Source organism: Urocitellus parryii, chromosome 4 (genome assembly GCF_045843805.1).
Source record: "Urocitellus parryii isolate mUroPar1 chromosome 4, mUroPar1.hap1, whole genome shotgun sequence".
In the NCBI taxonomy this organism is placed as follows: domain Eukaryota; kingdom Metazoa; phylum Chordata; class Mammalia; order Rodentia; family Sciuridae; genus Urocitellus; species Urocitellus parryii.
This window is the reverse complement of record NC_135534.1, coordinates 59,886,659-59,892,120: the sequence shown is the minus strand read 5'-3', so window position 1 is coordinate 59,892,120 and position 5,462 is coordinate 59,886,659. Positions and strand designations below refer to the sequence as shown.

At 40.8% G+C, this 5,462-nt stretch overlaps 1 pseudogene; it reads right to left on the bottom strand.

Moving 5' to 3' along the window:
* Nucleotides 1-925: 925 nt before the first annotated feature.
* Nucleotides 926-3,317, bottom strand: LOC113177729 (olfactory receptor 56A4-like; annotated as a pseudogene).
* Nucleotides 3,318-5,462: the final 2,145 nt, after the last annotated feature.

The following is a 5,462-nucleotide window of genomic DNA, read 5'->3' as shown; positions in this document are numbered from 1 at the left end:
TGGAATGAGATGTACATCATTATCCCAAATACATGTATGAAAACACAAATGGTGTGAATCTAATTTGTGTTCAACCAGAAACATGAAAAATTGGTTCGACTTGTATAATATGAATTGAATTGCATTCTACAATTGTATATAACAAATTAGAATAAATAAAATTAAAAAATTTTAAAATACCATTCTGATGACTCAAACTTCTATTCTAAGCTTTTATCTTACCCTAAAAACATCAGTTGCTTACTTTTACTTCTTCACTCAGATACTTTAGTCATTTCTAATATGCAGTCATGAAAAGAATTGGTACAGAAATGAAGTTCATCAAAAGTGGATCTCCTGATATTATGGACCAAGGTAGCTTCTCAGTTAATGGCAATTTCAGTATTTCAATTGCTCTTGATAAAAGCCAGGGTGTCCTCCATTAATCCATTCCAGCTTTTACACTCTTCATATAGACTCTGTAAAGATGGTGGACCCATAACGTCAATATTAAATCACCACCTTAACATGTCATTGTCATTTTTAACACAAATTATTGAAAGAAAGGCTTTATTGTTTTTCCAATCCTGTTCATACCCACAATGTTCCTTGAAAGTGCTTCCTCATTGTTGCCTATGAATTAAATGAGACTTACTCAGAATGTAAATACAAAAAAGAACATAGAAAATATTAAAAATTTATTTAATGACTAATTGAGAGATTGTGATGGTACAAAGTAAAATGAAGAAGGTAATGGATACCTAAATGTGGGTTTAGTACGTATTTGTAAAGAGAGAATGAGGATGAGTATTTTGAAAGTAGTTTAGAAAGTTTGGGATGAAGATGAAGATAGACCCATGGATGTCATATGATATCCCTTGAGATATTCAGATGAAATCAAGACATGTCCAGATTTCAACAGTCTCTGATCTTGGATTCATATCTCTCAAGACCAGGATTTGAATAGTTTGTTGATCCCCTGCTTAATTTCCTGGATACGAACTCCATAAAAAATGGAGTTGAGGGATGGTGGGATGAGGTGATGCAGGACATTGAGAAGAATAGGTACCTCTGAGGGTATCTTCTTTCCTGCCTTGTTTGTGAAGATGAAGACTAGCAGCAGTGTATAGAAGAAAAGTATAAGAATGAGATATGAACCACAAGTACTCAAAGCCTTGGTGGTTGCACCTCCCGACAGCAATCTTATAACAGCCCTCAAAATGCAGCAGTAAGACAGCAAGATGAGCACCAGGTGATAACCTAGAAGGCACCAAATACTCACAAATTGATAGAGATTATTGAGGTGAATATCCCCACAGGAGACCTTGGCTACAGAAATGTTGGCATATATACAGTTCTCCACCACGTTGCTGGCACAGTAGTTGAGCCTAGCAGCCAGGACTGGAGTAGGAAGTGTGGCTAGCAGATAGCTGTAGACAATGAAGATAGCTACATTGATGAAAAACTGCTCTGTGATGATGGAGAAGTATCACAGTGGGTAGCAGACGGACACATAGTGATCATAGGCCATGACCAGAAAGGTGGAAGATTCCATGGGGAGGAAGGTATTCATGATGAACACCTGCACGAAGCAACCTGAAAAGCTAATGTTCTTTATGTTGACCAGAAGATGAGCAGGACCTGCCAGAATCATTGTTCTCAGAAACACTGTATATTCATTATCATTTTAGAGCACCTAACTCTTATGAAAAAGCTCAGAATTTGTTAAAACCAACCCACCCTCAAACCACAGCCCCACAACCCCCCGGGACAGTATCGTCATTTCAATACTTTCTAAACCCATCTCAATCTCCAAAGTCTAACTTATACCCTTTCCTAATTCTAGAGACCAACCTTTGGTTTAAAAAAAATGCTTATTTGTAGCCCTGTCCTCGCCTGATCTCTATAGTTCTTACTCAAACTCCTGTAGGCTTATCTGCCCATCACAGGAATTTTCAAAAAGTCCCTCCATACACATAAGAAACATTTTACAACAATGTTTCCTATCACAGTGAATGACACAAATGAACATCCAATGACATTTAGAAAGGAAATTCTAGAGCCCTGGAGTGTAGGAGTAGAATAATTCAGACGTTATGATAGGTAAGAAGAGAATTTAAATTTAAAATATCACTTAGATATTGAGAGATGATCTGTCCACTGGAAATAATGAAAACTTAAAAAGACATGAACATAAAGAATAAGAGGGCATATCTGTGTGGGATCTGGTGCAGTGGTTTGCCTTTAGGGATGGGGAGGATTCATAGAAGCAAAACAGCATACTGTGTAAAGAAAGAAGGATGAAATCTGGAAAACAGTATGTAGATTCCTTAGAAAATTTAGAATGGAACCACCATTTGACCCAGCTATCCATTCCATGGTTTATATTCAAAGGACTTAAAAATAGCATACTACATTGTTGCAGCCACATCAATGTTTATAGCAGCTCAATCTACAATAGCTAAACTGTGGAATCAACCTAGATGCCCTTCAATAGGTGAATGGATAAAGAAACCATGGTATATATACACAATGCAATATTATTACTCAGAAATTAAAGAGGACAAATCATGGCATTTTCAGGTAAATGGAAGGAGTTGGAGAATATCATGCTAAGTGAAGTAAGCCAATCCCAAAAAACCAAAGGCCAAATGTGATTAGTGGATGCTGATCCATAATGAGAGGAGAATATGGGAGGAATGTAAAAACTTTGGATAGGGCAAAGGGGAGGAAGGGAAAGGGAGACGGCATGGGGTAGGCAAGTTGGTGGAATGAGATGGACATCATTACCCTAGGTACATGTAAAAAGACACAAATGATGTGAATCTACTTTGTATACAACCAAAGAAATAAAATATTGTGCTCCATTTATATACTATGAATCAAAATGCATTTGGCTATCATGTATAACAAATTATAACAGTAAGGAGGGAAGAAAGGAAGGATGGAAGGAAGGAAGGAAGGAAGGAAGGAAGGAAGGAAGGAAGGAAGGAGGGAAGGAAGGATGGAAGGAAGGAAGGAAGGAAGGATGGAAGAATGGAAGGAAGGTAGTTAGTTGACTGTCTGGAAGAAAGTATATAGAGGGTCTGACCTTGGTGATGACTGTGTGGCAGAAGATGACATCCAGCACAGAGAGGATGGCAAGCATCTAGTACATGGGCTCATGCAGAGATGCTTGCTGCCAGATGGTCATTAATAAAAAAAGTTGGCTTCCAGGGCCAAATGTAGGAGAGGAGCCAATAGGATAGAGAGCCAGTGCTGTGTCTCTTGCATTCCTGGAAACAGATCATCAGGAATTCAATCACCTGTGTCACTGTGTTGTTGGAGGATAATACCATGACCATCCGGTGGGGCTGGAAATGGCTGAAAGAAAAGAGTCAGCAATTATTAATAAACTCCTAACTGATCTGTGTGCCTCTATTCTAGGCTTTCAGTTTTATCCAAAATTCTACTGAATAATAGTATCCATCACGTTTACATTAGGCCTGCGTCTCGCAGACAAATTACTCAGGCTCAGTGCTGAAGAACCCGTGGAAATTGCTTCTTGGAGCCTGCTCCTATCAGAACATACACCGAGCCCGGAGCAGCCAAATTCCGGCTCCCGGAACTCCTCTGGCCCAGGCTAAAGAACCCGCGGAAACTGCTTCTCGGTCCGGGTCCTGCTGAATACTGTGTAGGTAAATACCAACCGAACTTTCATAGGCATTGGCAACAGGATTCAGACGGGGCTTGTGAGGGCCGGTCAGGACTCACCCGTTGCTTTGGTCACCCGGCAAAGGGAACGAAATACTGCCATTTGCATGGGATATCAACATGGCAGAGATCTGAGGTCATCAGAAAGCAGCGGAGGAGATAACCTCATTGATACCAGCAGCGACAGAAACACTTGGTCTCCTGGTAAAGAAAGTGAGTCACATACACCCGAGTCTCTCTCACTTTGTCATCAGGCCAGAGGGGCAGAGAAGAGCCTCCGCCCGCGCCTGGAAAAGGCCCAGCGACCCACAGGCGTGGTAGACACGTCACCCCATTTGGAGTAGGGGCAGAGCAGAGCCACCTCCCGCGCTGGAACAGGCCCAGGGACCCACTTGCGTGGTAGACACGTCACCCCAATTGGAGTAAGGGCAGAGCAGAGCCACCTCCCACGCCGGAACAGGCCCAGGGACCAGCTTGCGTGGTAGGCACGTCACCCCAATTGGAGTAAGGGCAGAGCAGACTGCCGCCAGTGCCTGCAAAGTAGGCAGACCTGCGACTGACCGGCAGAACAGACCCAGCGGCCCGCCAGCATGGTAGACAGATCACCCCAATTGGAGGAGGAGCACAGCCGCCGCCTGCCCCTGCAAGGGAGACTTTTCAACTATACAAGAGCAATATAAATATATAGGGGGAAAATTTCAAATACACAACAGTTTCACCAAGCAGAAAGAAACACGAGCAATATGAAAAGACAAGGAAAGAAAGGACCACAAGCAATGCAGGTCAACTCAACTTTAGAAGAGGTAATAGCTGCAGCAGATGAAATGTCAGATAAAGAATTCAGGATATACATGCTTCAGATGATCTGGAGTCTCAAGGAAGCCATTAGACAGCAAAATCAGACAACGAAAGATTACTTCGACAATGAATTACAAAAACAAATCCAAGAAGCAAAAGATCAACTATACAGGGAGATAGAGGTTATAAAAAACAAACAAACAGAATTCCTAGAAATGCAGGAAGCAATAAACCAACTTAAAAACTCAATTGAGAATGCTACCAGCAGAGTAGAACACTTAGAAGAGAGAACATCACACAATGAAGACAAAGTATTTCAACTTAAAAAGAAAATAGACAGCTCAGCAAGACTGTTAAGAAACAATGAGCAGAACATCCAAGAAATATGGGACAACATAAAGAGACCAAACTTAAGAGTCATTGGGATACAGGAAGGTATAGAGGTCCAATCCAAAGGAAGGAGCAATCTATTCAATGAAATAATATGAGAAAACTTCCCAGACTTGAAGAATGAGACAGAATCCCAAATCCTAGAAGCCTACAGGACGCCGAATGTGTAAAATCATAAGAGATCCACACCTAGACACATTATAATGAAGATTCCCAACATAAAGAATAAGGAGAGAATTTTAAAAAGCTACAAGAGAAAGGAAGCAGATTACAATTAGGGGTAAACCAATCAGGATAACAGCTGATCTCTCAACACAGACTCTGAAAGCTAGAAGATGCTGGAATAACATATTTCAAACACTGAAAGAAAATGGGTTCCAACCAAGAATTGTGTATCCAGCGAAATTAAGCTTCAGGATGGAAGATGAAATTAAAACCTTCCACAATAAACAAAAGTTAAAAGAATTTGCAGCTAGAAAACCATCTCTTCAAAACATCCCTGGCAAAACATTACAGGAAGAGGAAATGGAAAATAACAATGAAAACCAACAGTGGGAGGTAGGACAGTAAAGGGGGGGAAAATAATCAAAGAGGAAAACAAA